At 36.5% G+C, this 18,131-nt stretch overlaps 1 long non-coding RNA gene across 1 annotated transcript; it reads right to left on the minus strand.

Moving 5' to 3' along the window:
* Nucleotides 1-6,101: 6,101 nt before the first annotated feature.
* On the minus strand, nucleotides 6,102-9,580 carry LOC127009996 (uncharacterized). The gene is made up of 2 exons (XR_007762720.1): nucleotides 9,447-9,580; nucleotides 6,102-9,316 (listed from the first exon to the last, which is right to left on the minus strand). It is a non-coding gene; the product is annotated as an uncharacterized LOC127009996 (long non-coding RNA).
* Nucleotides 9,581-18,131: the final 8,551 nt, after the last annotated feature.

The following is an 18,131-nucleotide window of genomic DNA, read 5'->3' on the forward strand; positions in this document are numbered from 1 at the left end:
TAGCAAGAGATTAGAAGAAAAAAAGAAGAAAATGTGGTTGTAGAAAGAGATGACAAAGGAACATAAAAAGAAGGATGAATTTCAACTCGCCGAGGAAGAAAAAAATAGTGATAAACAAAGGAGATAGAAAGGAAATGAAGACAATAGAAGAGGAAGAAGAAGAAAATAATAATGATCGTAAGAGGAACGGAAAGAAACAAAAGAAAAAAAAGAGATGAAGAAAAAAATTATAAATAAAGGAGATAGAAAGAAAAAGAAGATTAAGAAGAAGAAAATAATGATAGTTAGAGGAACGGAAAGAATCACAAGGAAAAAAACGAAGAAAAAAGAGGAAAAACAAGAAAAAGGAAATATAAGTAGAAGAAAAGAAGAAAAAGTAGAAGAAAAAGTGATAAAAATGAAGAAAATTTGTAAGGCTTTCACTGTGTCCATCTTTAAGTTTTCAGTAAGTTCAATATATTTTTTCTCATACAAATTTAACATATGAGAATTTATTGTTTTTTTTTCCTATTAAGTCTACGTTTACCTGTGCGTGAGTGTTCTCCTTTAATGCCGTTTTTTTTTATAATTGTTAATACTACGCCGTTCCTTTTTTAATGCTGAAGAATTATGAGTATTTTTTTCGGTAATTTCATATTATTTTCTGTATTATTTTCCCGTCGCGAGGAGTTCAAGCTCTTTAACGCGGGTTTGTGTGGAAAAAAAGACGGATTATTCGGAGATATTTTTAACTTTCATTATTTTTTTTAAAGTTTTCTGCGCCGGTAATTCATTTAGTAAAGGGATAACTATTTTTTTCTGTGTTTCTCTCTCTTTCCCAATCCATTTCTATCTATCTCTCTATCTCCCTATGTATTTTTCTATCCATTTCTATCTCTATTGTATCTTTCGCTATCCCTCTCTATTCTATATTTATTCTATCTTTCCCTATCCATCTCTATCTATCTCTATTTCCAATCTATTTTCCTATCCATTTCTATCTCTATTGTATCTTTCCTATCCATTTCTATCTCTCTATTGTATCTTTCCTATCCATCTCTATCTCTCTATTCTATCTTTTCCTATCCATCTCTATCTATCTATTTCCCATCTATTTTCCTATCCATTTCTATCTATTCTATGTGTATTTCCCTATCTATCTCTATCTGTCTATTCAATCTTTCCCTATCCATGTCTATCTCTCTATTCTGTCTTTCTCTATCCATCTCTATCTCTCTATTCTGTCTTTCCCTATCCATCTCTATCTATCTCTCTATCTCCCATCTATTTTCCTATCCATTTCTATCTATTCTATGTGTATTTCCCTATCCATTTCTATTCTATCTCTATTCTATCTTTCCCTATCCATCTCTTTATTCTCTCTATCTATTTCCTATCCATCTCTATTTTTATTTCTGTATCAATCTATTCATCTCACTTTCTTGGCTCCTTAAATCACTATCCATCTCTCTCTATCTATCTCCTTATCTATATCCTATTCATCTCTCTATCTCTATTTGTTTTTCTATCTATCTATTTATCTCACTTTTTCGACGCCTTAAATCCCTTCAGTAAAAACGTAACTTCTATTTTTCAGTCAATGTCTTCAATTTGAATAAGAAAAGATTGTCATATGTATATTTCATCTTTTTCAAATAGACGACCTTTCTTGTAATTCATTTGTATATATCTTCTTAAACCAGGCTCATTTATCTTTCTTTTTATATTATTTTGATTCAAGGACACTAAGTAAGCGCGCGAATTAAGAGGAAAAGAGGAAAAGAGGAAAAAGGAGATAGCGTGTGAGTGAGTTAAGAGGACAAGAAAAAGCGAAACAATCTCCTTTTTCTATATATTTTCTTATCCAAGGACGAAAGAAAAGAGGAAAACAAGACAAAAAAATAAAACTATCCTTATAGCGCGTGAATTAAGAGGAAAAGAGGAAAAAGGAGATAGGGAGTTAAGAGGAAAAGAGTAAAAACAATCTCCTTTTTCTATATATTTTCTTATCCAAGGACACAAGAAAAGAGGAAAACAAAACAAAAAATAAAACCATCCATATAGCGCGTGAATTAAGAGGAAAAGAGGAAAAACGAGGTAGCGTGTGAGTGAGTTAAGAGGAAAAGAGTAAAAACAATCCTTTTTCTAAATATTTTCTTATCCAAGGACACAAGAAAAGAGGAAAACAAAACAAAAAATAAAACCATCCTTATACACTTTTAATCCAAGGTCAGCAGCCGAGCGAGCGAGCGAGCAAGCGAGTGAGTTCAAAGAAGAAAAGAAGAAAAGAAACTAAACAAAACAAAACAACTTGTCACCTCCTTACATTTCCACTGCGAGTTCTTCCAAGCCAGCGGGGCCGAGGTGGGGCCGCCGCCGAACCCTCCCGTGCGGGCGTCGCGGGCCGAGAGCGCTGGGCTGCGAGCGTCTATCTGTGTCACCGTTGCCAGATTATCGTACTCAGAGCCACGTATTTACCGGTTTCTGGCCCATAACTGTTAACAAGAAGCACCAATAATTAACCTATGTAAACGATAAACATGTATGAAGGTTATTTGGGTGTTGAAAGCAGTGTTTGGGTCGGAAATCGGCAAAGCTACGAGGCAGAGTACGACAATCTGGCAACGTTGGTCTGTGTCTGTGTCTTTGTCAATCTTTATCAAGCGAAGTATGTCTCTAAACGTCTGTGTTCGCCAATCCGTACCCGGCCATCCTATTTGTACGCACATGTAACAAAGAAAATGGGTTAGAAGTATCATTATGAGGTTTAACTAATGAGAAATTGTCGAAATATTAAAAAAAACGTATTCTTTGACGCTTTCGGCCCTTAGAACAACTATTTCCAAGGACCACAAATTAGATAACAAAGAAAATGGACCAGAAATAACAAGAAGAGGTTAAACTAATGAAAAATTGTGTATATATTAAGTCTATGGATCTTATTTTGATGATTTGAGTATTTAAACAATTTCTTAGGCTTTTATTCTCAATCATTTCTTGTCTTACATAGCTACCCACATTCAATAAGGCTTTGGTAGAGGTTGTGTTAGTATTGCCATGGTTAATGTTATGAGCCTAGTGATAGTTTGACAAGGCTTTGGTAGAGGTTGTGTTTATTTCCATGGGTAGTTTTATGAGCCTGGTGATAGTTTGACAAGGCTTTGGTAGAGGTTGTTGTATTAGTATATTCATGGGTAGTTTTATGAGCCTGGTGATAGTTTGACAAGGCTTTGGTAGAGGTTGTGTTTAATTCCATGGGTAGTTTTATGAGCCTGGTGATAGTTTGACAAGGCTTTGGTAGAGGTTGTTGTATTAGTATATTCATGGGTAGTTTTATGAGCCTGGTGATAGTTTGACAAGGCTTTGGTAGAGGTTGTGTTAGTATTGCCATGGATAGTTATATGAGCCTAGTGATAGTTTGACAAGGCTTTGGTAGAGGTTGTGTTAGTATTGCCATGGGTAGTTTTATGAGCCTAGTGATAGTTTGACAAGGCTTTGGTAGAGGTTGTGTTAGTATTGCCATGGGTAGTGTTATGAGCCTAGTGATAGTTTGACAAGGCTTTGGTAGAGGTTGTGTTATGAGCCTAGTGATATTTTGACAAGGCTTTGGTAGAGGTTGTGTTAGTATTGCCATGGGTAGTGTTATGAGCCTAGTGATAGTTTGACAAGGCTTTGGTAGAGGTTGTGTTAGTATTGCCATGGGTAGTGTTATGAGCCTAGTGATAGTTTGACAAGGCTTTGGTAGAGGTTGTGTTAGTATTGCCATGGGTAGTGTTATGAGCCTGGTGATAGTTTGACAAGGCTTTGGTAGAGGTTGTGTTAGTATTGCCATGGGTAGTGTTATGAGCCTAGTGATAGTTTGACAAGGCTTTAGTAGAAGTTCTGTTAATATTGCCATGGGTAGTGTTATGAGCCTGGTGGTAGTTTGACAAGGCTTTAGTAGAAGTTCTGTTAGTATTGCCATGGGTAGTGTTATGAGCCTAGTGATAGTTTGACAAGGCTTTAGTAGAAGTTCTGTTAATATTGCCATGGGTAGTGTTATGAGCCTGGTGATAGTTTGACAAGGCTTTAGTAGAAGTTCTGTTAGTATTGCCATGGGTAGTGTTATGAGCCTAGTGATAGTTTGACAAGGCTTTAGTAGAAGTTCTGTTAATATTGCCATGGGTAGTGTTATGAGCCTGGTGATAGTTTGACAAGGCTTTAGTAGAAGTTCTGTTAATACCATGGGTAGTGTTATGAGCTAGAGATAGTTAAGGCTTTAGTGGTCTTAGGAGCCTGGTGATATGTGACTCAAAAGCGAATGAGGATACGGGCCATTGTCTAAACGCATTTCCTTTTTTTTTTTTTTTGAGGGTACGAACTGGATGACAGGGTACGGATGGTTGAACATAGTCTATCACCCACCCGCCTTGCTTCACCCATCTCCCCCTTTCACCCACTCATGTCTCACCCAGCCAGCTACTTCCCCTCACCCATTTCTTCCCGTCTCATCCATCTTCACTTACCACCTCTCACCCACCCATCTTCCCTCTTCACCCACACGTCGTCTCACACTCACCCAACGACTCCTTCACCCATCTCACTTACCCCGTTCCACTCATCCATCTCTCCCTTTCTCATCCCCCCATCCACTCTCTACCCACTTGCTCTCATTCACCCATCTCATCCATTTCTCTCATCTTCCGCTTTCACCCACAAACTGCCTTTCTCATCCACTTGGTTTCCTTCACCCATCTTCACCCAGTCTCTCATTCTCATCCATTTTCTTTTCTCTCACCCATCTTTACTCACCTACTCTCTCTTATTCACCCTTCGCACCCATCTACTCATTGCCTCTCTCATCCATCTATTCCTCTCACTCATCCTCTCACTCATCCGCTCTCCTTCATCCATATTTCCCTCTCATCTCCTCCCCCTCCTCTTCCTCCTTCTTAAAATAGTGAAAATGAAATACGTGCAAGAAAAAAGAAGAGTAATGTTGCTTTTAAAATGTATTGTGGTTCTTTATATATATTTTTTTTGGTGAATGTTTGTTTATTTTCTTCTCTTCTTCTCTCCCTTCTGTTTTCTTTTATTTCTTATCTGCTATTGTTCTCTCTTTTCTTTTTTCTTTCCTTCTTTCTTTATCATAGTTGCATCTTCTTTGTATGTCTTTTTAAATCAATGAAAGTAGAATTTGTGAGAGGAAAAAAATGAGTTATGTGAATTTTGAAGACATTTTACCATATACTTCATTTCCTTCTTTTTTTTTTTCTTCACTCCTATTAGGTTATGGCTTGTGTCCCTTTTCTTCTTTATTCTGTGTCTCTGTCTTTTTTTCCTTCTTTCCTTCATTATCGTAAAAAACAGACTAATGTGAATTCTGGGAAAGTTTACCCGTATATTTATTTTCCTCGTACGTTTTCTTCTATTTTTTTTTAGTTTCTTCTCTAATTAGGTTGATTTTTCTGTTGCTTTTTGTCCTTTTCTTCTTTTTTCTCTCTTTCTTTCTTTCTTATTTCTCCATCTTCTCTTCCTTCTTTTCTTTTTCTTTCTTTTTATTTCTCTTCTTTCTTTCATAATCATTGCAATTTACTGTTTTCGTCTTGTCTTCTTTTCATTTCCTTCTTATTCCCTTTTTTATCGTCGTGTTGCTGTCCATATACATTTCTTCGTTGTGTGTTTATTGTGTATCTTTAGTGTATGTTCGAGTCTCCCTTTCATTCGTCTATAAAAGAAAACGGGAGCTGGGTATCGTGTTCATAGGGTTTCGAATTCCCTTATGTTTTTAGCTCACTCGAATGCATAATGGCGGGTTTTTTTTCTATAAGGGAAACAATGATAACAAATACTAATGATAAATACCTTCATGAAAACAAAAGAACAACGAAGTGTGGGGAGTCGAGAGTTTATTGTTGAGTGAATGAGTGTTTTGTTTTGCTTCGTTTTTCTCGTTACCTGTATTTCACCTTCTAATTACACCTTTCACCTGTTATTTCACCTTCCTTTACCTTCATGTCTATATTCCTTTCTTTTTTCATCCTTTTCTAATACTCACTCCACCTTATCTACTCCACATCCACTCCCACTCTCCCCCGTCCACTCCCTTTTGAACTACTCACTCCACATTCCACTTTTTCACCTCCATCCCTCACACTCCCACCTCTTTCACTCACTCCCATCCTACTCCACTCTCTTTTATTCCACTCTCTCCACCTATAATCACCTGCATTCTATGTCATTCCACTCCCGCCTCAGCTGTTTACTCCATCCACTCCACACATCCTCCCACAATCACTCCACTACAATTGTTCATTCCACACACTATTCTATTCCTAATCCATACTCATTCCTTTCACTGTTCACTCCACATCCACTCCACATCCACCCCACTCCACCCATCCACTCCCTTTCTTAATTAACGTTTTACACAGTGTTGTACTTCCCCCAGACTTATGCTCACACGTGGAACACACCTGCGGTCAGAATCCAGGTGATGATTACCTGTTAATGATCCTGGCTGTCCCCCGTGACCAGGTGTGACGAGGTGGACAGGTGAGAGGATGGAGGTGAAGATGGAGAGGGAAAGTGAAGGTGATGATAGACAGGTGAAGACGATTAGGTAAAAGTGGACAGGTGAAGATGAGTGAAAGTGAAGGTGAATGACAGATGAAGATAATGAGGTGAAAGTTGACAGGTGTAGACGAAGAGGGAAAGTGAAGGTAATGATAGACAGGTGATGATAATTAGGTGAAAGTGAACAGGTGAAAATGAAGAGTGAAAATAAATGTAAGGTTGGATTGCTGAACATGGTAAAAGGTGATGTTAAAAAATAATAGGAAGGTGAATAGGAACGGGAAAGTGAAAATGACTAATTGAAAGTGAAAAACTGATTAAAATGAAGGTGCTAATGAGGTGCTAATGGACAGGTAGAGGTGAGAAAAGGGAAATGAAAGTGATCGGAAATGGGAACTCTATTAATGAATGTGAACAGGTAAGGAGAAGGTGAATGAGTAAAGAGGTGAACAGGTAAATGAAATGTGATTAGTGGGTGAAAACGAAAGTGAAAGTGACCAGGTGAAGGTGAATCTCAGTATCAGTTAACCTGGAAAAGCTCTGTTAACTAATGAGTGGTACCTCTATAGACAGGTAGATACAGGCGCAAAATAATATTGAAATTGTCAGGTGTGTTAATGTTACCTGCAGAGAAAGATGTTAAAGTACTTGTTGATTGACTTTACCTGCATAATTAATCAAGGGGTATTAATGAACCTGTTTACGCCAGGTGTGTTAGTTGGGAAAGGTGAATAAATTTATTTTCTCATCTGTATGAATAGGTGAAGATTATAGGTTAATTAAAGGACCTCTCTTGTGTCAGGTGTGTTGATTAAGTCGTAAAGGTGAACTAATAAAGGGTCTTACCTGTTTGAATAATATGGACGTAAAATGTGTTAATTAGATTACCTTTATCGTGTCAGGGTCAGAAAAAGTCAGAAAAGGTCAGTAAAGCAGTACTTACGGTGAGATAAGGTTAGGAAAAGATAGAAAATGTCAGAAAGGTCAAAAGGTTGCAAAATAAGCCTGTCATATGTATCAGGTTGTTAAACTCACCCCTTCTTACTTGTCCATGGGTGTTGAAAGGTCACTAGTCAAGGTCAGAAGGCAGAAAAAGATCAGATAAGAAAAAAACAATCAGAAAGGTCAAAAAGTTAATAAACAAAAACTCATATATATCAAGATACAAACAAAAACTCATATATATCAAGATACAAACAAAAACTCATATATATCAAGATACAAACAAAAACTCATATATATCAAGATACAAACAAAAACTCATATATATCAAGATACAAACAAAAACTCATATATATCAAGATGCTAAACTCAACCCTCTTTACCTGTCCATGGAGTGTTAAAAGGTCACTAATTAAGACCAGGTTTAAAGTAAGGTCACCCAGCCTCACCTCACCTCACCTGTCCACCGTCGCGTCACACAGGTACACAAGGGGAAGGATCAGCCCGGACTCTTGTTGTGGGGAATTATAGTCACGGTAATACTAATGATGTGTGTTGGTGGAGTGTTGCGTCATCTGTTTTTACACGTTTTGGGTCCCCCCCCTCGCCGCCTCCTGTGTCGTGCGTCGTGTGTTGTTGTGTTGGGTCAGGCCAGGGCAGGGCAGGGCTGTGTGTGTGTGTTGTTTGTTACTTTATGTTCGGTGTTTTTTTTAGTAAGTGTTGAGACGCCCCGCACACCATGACACACACCATGACACCATACCACACACACCATAACACGCACATTCCACACCATAACACACTATACCACTCACCATAACACACCATAACACACTAAACCACACACCATAACACACACACCATACCATAGACCATAGCATACACCATACCACACACCATAACACACACACCATACCATAGACCATAGCATACACCATAACACACACCATAACACACACCATACCATAGACCATAGCATACACCATAACACACACCATAACACACACACCATACCATAGACCATAGCATACACCATAACACACACCATACCATAGACCATAGCATACACCATAACACACACCATACCATAGACCATAGCATACACCATAACACACACCATAACACACACACCATACCATAGACCATAGCATACACCATAACACACACCATAACACACACACCATACCATAGACCATAGCATACACCATAACACACACCATACCACACACCATAACACACACTATACCACATCATAACACACGCAATAACAAATCATACCACACCATACCATACATAGCCACACCATATCACACACCATATCAGACACCATACCACACACCATACCACACACCATAACACACACCATATCACACACTATAGAACACCATAACACGCAATAACAAATCATACCACACCATAACACACACACCATACCACACACCATACCACACACCATAACGCACCATAATACACCATACCACACCATAACGAGCTATTACAGATCATAATGCACAGTATAAAACGGCAAGATTCACTAGAACGAACCACGATACACTATACTACACCATAAAACACCATAACACGCCATTTTACACCATACATTGCCCCAAAACATCATAATATACAGTTGTCTAATTTAACATCACCACACGACACTATACAGAAAACATCACATACTCTTATACACCTCACGACACCATACCTCACCATAGCCACCAAAACAATACCACATTCTTCTATACCACTCCACGCACCATATCACACAGCACCATACACCATACCGACACCATACCCAACAACACCATATCTATAACCAGGGACATTTAACTCTTCACCATATCTCACCATAGCCATCAAAACAATACCACATTCTTCTATACCACTCCACGCACCATATCACACAGCACCATATCGACACCATACCCAAAACACCATATCTATAACCAGGGATATTTGACTCTTCACCATACTTCACCATACCTACAGCACCATATCTAAGCACACGCACCCCAGAATTACATATAACACCATACCCTTCACACTCCCTTATCACCATACACACTTGACACATCGGCACCATACTTTACCACACGACACCATACCACCATATCTGACACCATACCACCATACCCAGGCACCTTTTTTTCTCCTCGGGGTACCATAGTGTTATACAAGGCACCAGGACTGTTTTAGGGCACCATATCTTCCTTCCCTTACCGTGTCACCATACCCTTCACCATTGCACCATACTCATATCACCATACCTGAATATCTGTGGCTTCTTTTTTTTACCTGTCACCATATTTTTGTCTCCTTGCACCATGGTCACTGTTTCTGCTCCCACCATCACCATAACCACTATCACCTCTCTCACCATACGCTCCACATTTCCACCCCCCCCTCCACCCCCTTCACCACCACCATCACCACCCCATCACCACCACCACCACCACCACCATACTCTTCTACCAAAGTGTGATCCTTATAATTAGTAATGCATAAGATTCAATTTCAAATACCGATACTAATAGATCATAATAATAATAATAATAATAATAATAATAATAATAATAATAATAATAATATCGATGAGGCAACAAGGTATAGCCGATATATTATCTTCCCTTAATTTTTATAACTATTGGTCTTATACATACATATATACATAACTACATACATACATACATACATAACAACATATCATTAGCATAACATAACACATAAACAAATCTGATTATCTTTTTCTCTATGAACGTAAAAAGCTAAGTCAGTCAGTCAGTCAGTCAGTTCATTAATTAAAACGTAGTCTGTAGTTCGTTTTAATATATCCACAGGTGTTCAACGTAAACCAGCACCTGTCTGCTTGGCCTTGTAAACTCTAGTGGGGTTTGTTTATACACGATCAGCTGATGTCTGAGTGTTGCGTCATTGGCTAGGCGGTTGTTTACATGCGAGCAGATGATTTCAAGGGTGTCTGGGATTGTGAGGAAGATTGTTTACATATAAGAAGCTGGGCTGTGTGTGGCTACTCTAGGGTTTGTTTACACAGGAACAGCTGATAAGAGCATTGCGTCATTGATTTGTTTACACTGGAACAGCTGATGGCCGAGGACGAAGGTTTTGTTTGCATGCCAGAAAAAAATGAGTGAGGATGAATGTTTGCTCTCTCGCTGGGTGTGGGTTGTCCATGACTGTTTATCACTTTGTTTGCAGGAAAGGGGAAGGTGTTTCAGGAAGAGGATGTTTATTTACGAACAGGGAGGGTTGATAGAGTCTGATTGAGTATAAAAAAGATGTTTAAAGGGACGACCTAACGAAAAAGACGAAAAAGCTTATTGTATTTATTCCATGAGTCTGTTTGCAGCGAGATGGACGGTATTTTACGAGGAGATTGTTTACATACGAACAGGGAAGGGTTAGATAGAGGTTGACTAGGTAGAAATTGTTTACTTCAAGGAATGCCACGAAGGAAATATTGATTGTTGATTCTATGAGTGTCTGAAGAAAAATGAAATACTTTTATCAGAATTATTTTACATGTGAACGGAAAACGATTAGATAGAAATTGCTAGGTAAAAAAAAAATCAACTGTTTATAATGAAATACACGGGAAAATTATTTAATTCTACTATAAAATATTGATTGTTTATTCTATGAGTGTGTGAAGAAAAATGAAATGCTTTTATCCGAATTATTTTACATGTGAACAGAAAAAAGGATTATATAGAAATTAATAGGTAAAAAATCAACTGTTTAAAATGAAATACACGAGAAAATGATTTAATTCTACTATAAAATATTGATTGTTTATTCTATGAGTGTGTGAAGAAAAATGAAATACTTTTATCAGAATTATTTTACGTGTGAACAGAAAAAAGGATTATATAGAAATTAATAGGTAAAAAATCAACTGTTTACAATGAAATACACGAGAAAATGTTTTAATTCTACTCGATATGAATCTGCTTACACTCGAAAGTCATTGTTTGCACGGGAATACGAGAGAAACATTACTGAACATGATTTGGAGAGACATTGTTTACATTCATATTAGCGAGGGAAAAGATGAAGCATGATTGGGTGACTAAAAATACGGTCTGTTTGTAGAAAAGGATTATATAGAAATTGATAGATAAAAAAATAAACTGTTTACAATGAAATACACGTGAAAATGATTTAATTCTAATCGATATGAATCTGTTTATAAGCGAAAGTCGTTGTTTGCACTAGAATACGAGAGAAACATTTTTTTTACAACAAAGGAGACAGCTCAAGGGCACAAAAAAAGGTAAACAATAAAAAAACTCGCTGCTCCCAAAAAGAATCCAAAGAGGTGGCCGAAAGAGAGGTCAATTTCGGGAGGAGAGGTGTCCTGATACCCTTCAACATTACTGAACATGATTTGGAGAGATGTTGTTTAAATTCTTACTAGCGAGGAAAAAGATGAAGCATAATTTGTTGACTAAAAATACGGTCTGTTTGTAGAAAAGGATTATATAGAAACTGATAGATAAAAAAATAAACTGTTTACAATGAAATACACGAGAAAATGATTTAATTCTACTCGATATGAATCTGTTTATAAGTGAAAGTCATTGTTTGCACGGGAATACGAGAGAAACACTACTGAACATGATTTGGAAAGACGTTGTTTAAATCCTTACTAGCGAGGAAAAAGATGAAGCATAATTTGTTGACTAAAAATACGGTCTGTTTGTAGAAAAGGATTATATAGAAATTGATAGGTTAAAAAAAATCAACTGTTTACAATGAAATACACGAGAAAATTATTTAATTCTACTCGATATGAATCTGTTTATAAGCGAAAGTCATTGTTTGCACGGGAATACGAGAGAAACACTACTGAACATGATTTGGAAAGACGTTGTTTAAATCCTTACTAGCGAGGGAAAAGGAGAAGCATGATTGGCTGACTAAAAATACGGTCTGTTTGCGTGTGACCAGTCGTAGCTAATGGTCGCAAGTTCGGGCAAAGGCTGGATCCGACTATTTTTCTTTATTATATTTTAGAACCATATAACGTAGATCAAAATACAAGGAAACGAAGTCAAAATGTACATAGTTATTACTCTACTTGATATACCCCTTTATTACTGCCCTGCCTACCTACATATCTCTCTTTTGTATTAGTTAATGTATTTACTAATGTGGTGCCGTGCGAGAAAACAATGATATAGATAACGATGATATTAAAAGACATTGTATACATTTTTCTGTACATATCGTGACCGCTTTATACATACATACATACATACATACATACATACATACACTCCCCTATCCCCTAATGGATTTACTTAAAACGTGTAATAATAATAATGATAACAATAATAATAATGATAATGATAATAATAATAATAATAATAAAGTGTTTGTACGAAATGTTAATAGTGAGTTTTATTATTCCAGGTTTTCCTTGTTTTTTTTTACTTCGTCTGTTTTTTTTATGAAAGAAGAATTAAAATGAAAAGAAAATTAATGAAAGAAAGAAAGAAGGAAGGAAGGAAGAATGGAAGGAAAGAGAAACAAAAAGAAAGAAAGAAAGAAAAAGATGTAAGAAAGAAATGAAGGAAAGGAGGAAGTAAGGAAAGAAAGAATGAGGGAGAGAAAGAAAGAAAGAGAGAAGGAGAGAAGAGAAAAAAGGAAAAGAAATAAATAAAAAAGGAGGAAGGAAGGAAAGAAAGAATGAGGGAGAAAAAGAAAGAAAGAAAGAGAGAAGGAGAGAAGAGAAAAAAGGAAAAGAAATAAATAAAAAAAAGAAGGAAGGAAGGAGAGGAAGAAAGAGAGAAGGAAAGAAGAGAGAAAAGAAAGAAAAAGAGAAAAAAAAACAGAAGGAAGGAAGAAGAGAAAGAATGAGAGAGAGAAAGAAATCGAGAAGGAAAGAAGAGAAAAAAAGGAAGGAAAAGAAAGAAAGAAAGAAAAACAAGAAAAAAACAAGGAATGAACGAGAGAAACGAAGAGAGAGAGAGAGAGAGAGAGAGAGAGAGAGAGAGAGAGAGAGAGAGAGAGAAGAGAACACTGAGCTACGAGACATAACCAGACAGAAAAAAAAAAAAGTTTAGGCTACAGGTAAGTATATTAGGCTAGGTAAATACAGGTAAATTAAGGTGACCAGAGAAACCTGTTGACAGACAAACATGTAAACCCAAGCGAAATTAGAGAGAGAGAGAGAGAGAGAGAGAGAGAGAGAGAGAGAGAGAGAGAGAGAGAGAGAAAGAAAGGAAAGAGAGAAAATGAAAGAAAGAACGAAGGAAGGAAGCAGAGAGAGAGAGAGAGAGAGAGAGAGAGAGAGAGAGAGAGAGAGAGAGAGAGAGAGAGAGAATGGAAGGAAAGAAAAAAAGAAAGAAGGAAGGAAGAGAGAGAGAGAGAGAGAGAGAGAGAGAGAGAGAGAGAGAGAGAGAGAGAGAGTGATTGGAAAGCAGGAAACAAGAAAAAAAAGATGAATTGGACAAAAAGAAAGAAGAAAATAGAAAGGAAGAGAAAGAAATAAGATAAAACATGAGAGAGAGAGAGAGAGAGAGAGTAGCCTACTATCGTTTCAAAATATCGACAATAAAAAGAATATACATTAGATAGAGCAAAACTACGCATATAAACACATCCTTATATATCAAAACTCATATATAAAGACACAAATAAACACTAAGGAAGAAGAATAAAGGAGGAAATGTAGAAATAAAGAGAAAACAAAAGAATAACTATCTCAAAAAAAAAATTCATAACTCCACATCACTTTGAACAAAAAAAATAACAACACAAAACAAATAAAAAAAAAACACGGAAAATCAACTAAAAAAAACGAGAAATAAATGAGAAAAACAAGAAAATTAGTGAGAAAACAAAACAATCGCAAAACCACTCACAAATCCACGCCACCATTAACAAAAACTAACAAACACAAAACAAATCAATGAAAAACACTCAAAATCACCTAAAAAACACCAAACAAACGAGAAAACAACAAAGAAATTATGCAAAAACAATAGGTATCATAACAGCTTGGAGGCCCAGATCGTGCAGCGTTGCCAGAATGTCGTACCCAGCCTCTTATATATCAATTTCCGAGCCCAAAACTGTCTTCTGGGCCCCAATAACAACATTCATTTATAATTATAGTTAAAATAGTTAATTCCTCATGTTTTAGGGCAATAGTTAAGGGTCAGGAACCGGAAAATACGATATGCTGAGTACGATAGTTTAAAGACCCGGGTGTGTGACGTCATCAAGAGGGAGGAAGGAGAAGGTGAATGTGGTTTAAACTTGTGCTTATTTAAACGTTAATTTCTCGGCGCCGCGGCTGTGCAGGGAGACGGGCGGCGAGGACAACGTGGCGGAAGGACCCAGGCATCGGTGAGTACCCGGGAAATATTAATGAGACGGAAAATGGAGGAGAAAACAGCAAAAATGTGAGACCTTATACCTGACCGCCGTTGCCTCAGAAGTTGCCATCATGGGGTTTGGAGGAAGTTTGTTTTTTTCTTTTTTTTGTTTGTTTTTTGGTGTTTTTCCAGTGTGTTTTGACTTTGTTGTTGTTTGTGGTGTGTTTTTGTTTGTTTATCGTTGTTTATTTGTTTACTTGTTGTCTGAGAAGGCCGGTAGGGTGCTTACTTGAGGTTTTAATGTTTTGTGTGTCCAATTTTTTTTCTCGTATTTTTTTTTAATTTCCTGTTTTTTTCTCGTGTGTTTTTCCTCTCTATTGTTGTTCGTCGTGTTTTTGTTTATTTCTCTTTGTTTACTTGTTTATTTGTTGTTTGTGGAGTGTTTACTGGCTAATTGTTCTTACCTTCAATTTCTTACTCTTAATTTCTTACCTAATTGTTCTTACCTTTAATTTCTTACCTAATTGTCCTTACCTTTAATTTCTTACCTAATTGTCCTTACCTTTAATTTCTTACCTTTAATTTCTTACCTAATTGTCCTTACCTTTAATTTCTTACCTAATTGTCCTTACCTTTAATTTCTTACCTTTAATTTCTTACCTAATTGTCCTTACCTTTAATTTCTTACCTTTAATTTCTTACCTAATCGTGTGTTAAGAGGAGTGAGTCAGGCTCGCAGTGTTCCGTCTTTTGAAAATGTTATATAATTTTCCTTAATTAAAACTATGAATGTACTATTTTTTTTTAACACTCGGCTTCTTCCTGTGATATATTCCTCGGATTTATGGCTCTGTCTGGGAAGCTGAATTCTCGCACATTTTCTCGCATCCTTCTTTCATTCTTTCTTTCTTTTCTTCTTTCTTTTTCTTTTATTTTATTTACTGATGTGCTTTTGTGAATATGAGTGTCCAGATGCAACATATTCATTAGTACTCATTTTCTCACATCCTTCTTTCACTTTCTTTCTTTTCTTCTTTCTTTTTCTTTTCTTTTATTTACTGATGTGCTTTTGTGAATATGAGTGTCCAGATGCAACATATTCATTAGTACTCATTTTCTCACATACTTCTTTCTTTTTTTATCTTTTCTTTCTTTTCGTCTTTCTTTTCTATTATTTATTTATTTATTGATGTGCTTTCGTAAATGTGACTGTCAAGGATCAACATATTTTCTAGTCAAACATTTTTCTCATTTTTCCTTCTTTCTTTCTTCTTATTTTTCTTCTTTCTTTCTTTTATTGCTTTCGTGAATATGAGTGTCTTGGTGCAACATATTCAATAGTCATTTTTCTCGCATTCTTTTGTATTTCCTTATTTATTATTAGCCTATTACTCAATTAGATAATAGCTTAATATATAAGTTCTTTTCTATTTTTAGATTTTTGTTATTTTATTGTTTATTATATTTATTTGTTTATTTATTTTGCGTTTGTGATCTTACACGTATACTAGGCTATATAAACTATTTTTTCATATATATTTCTCTCGAGTAAGCTAGGCTATTATTATTATTATTATTATTATTATTATTATTATTATTATTATTATTATTATTATTATTATTATTATTTTTATTATTATTATTATTATTATTATTATTATTATTATTATTATTATTATTACTACTACTACTACTACTACTACTACTACTACTACTACTACTACTACTACTACTACTACTACTACTACTACTACTACTACTACTACTACTACTACTACTACTACTACTACTACTACTACTACTACTACTACTACTACTGTTATTATTATGAGATACAGATAAAAGAAGAACGTCAGTAATAGTGTTTTAAATTAAGGAACGAAAGATGAAAAACGAAAAGGAAAAATAAGAGAAAGGAAAGAACAGAGGAAAGGAGAGAGGAAGGGAGGAAGGGAGGGAGGGAGGGAGAGAATTTAAAGGTCCATTAATCACTGCCCAGTAAATCACGGTCACACTTGTACAGGTGTATTATTACCTGCTAATGATACCCTTAATTACCTTGCCGGGAGGGAGGGAGGGAGAGAAGGGAAGGGAAGGGAGGGGAGAGGAGGGAGGGAGAGAGAGAAAACTTGGAGATAAAAAGAATTCGAACAAAGAGAGAGGATGATTGAGGGTCCGGAGAAAATGAGAGAGAGAGAGAGAGAGAGAGAGAGAGAGAGAGAGAGAGAAATATAAACTACTGCAATAATCTAAACAAACGAGTAAAATGAGAGAAAAATGAGAGAGAGAGAGAGAGAGAGAGAGAGAGAGAGAGAGAGAGAGAGAGAGAGAGAGAGAGAGAGAGAGAGAGAGAGAGAGAGAGAGAGAGAGAGAGAGAGAAATATAAACTACTGCAATAATCTAAACAAACGAGTAAAATGAGAGAAAAATGAGAGAGAGAGAGAGAGAGAGAGAGAGAGAGAGAGAGAGAGAGAGAGAGAGAGAGAGAGAGAGAGAGAGAGAGAGAGAGAGAGAGAGAGAGAGAGAGAGAGAGCAGGGTGTTAGGTCTTCTTTAAGTCAATACGTTTAGTAACCGTTTCACGCGCACTCATCAAACAAAGGAGAGAGACAAGGAAAGCAGAGGGTGCCTAAATATTAGTGACACCCACCCCTTACCCCCTCCCCCTCCCCCCTTACCTGGCACCTCTCCCTCTCACCTACCACACACCTGTTACCCATCTCTCTCCCCTCCTTTCCCTTCCCTTACCTATCACACACTTTACCTATGTTTTTACCTGATATACCTTGCCCTAACTTACCTTACCTCCTGACCTGTTTTAATTTGCCTGTTGTTTTTGCTCTTGTTGAAGGAAGGAAGGAATGAAGGAAGGACGGAAGGAAGGAAAGAAAGAGAGACAAAGGAAGAAAAGATAAAAAGAAAGAAATGTAAGAAAGAAATGAAGGAAAGAAAGAAATGTTGAGTGAATGGATGGATTGATAAATGCTTTTGATAATGCAGTGATAACAATAACAACAGTAATAACAAAAATTTCAATAACAATTCTAGCTCAAAAAATACAAAAAACAAGACCATAACAACAATGGCTACTACTACTACTACTACTACTACTACTACAACTACTACTACTACTACTACTACTACTACTACTACTACTACTACCACTCCTTTACCTTCCTCCCTTCAACCACCCTTACCTTAACCCTATCACCTATTACCTCGCCCCTTTATTTACCTTCCCCCTTTACCCATTCACCTGCCCACCCTTACCTTTCCCTGGGCGACCTTAAGTGTTATGTGTGAGCCCTTGGACTTAT

This window comes from Eriocheir sinensis, chromosome 42 (genome assembly GCF_024679095.1).
Source record: "Eriocheir sinensis breed Jianghai 21 chromosome 42, ASM2467909v1, whole genome shotgun sequence".
Classification (NCBI taxonomy): Eukaryota; Metazoa; Arthropoda; class Malacostraca; order Decapoda; family Varunidae; genus Eriocheir; species Eriocheir sinensis.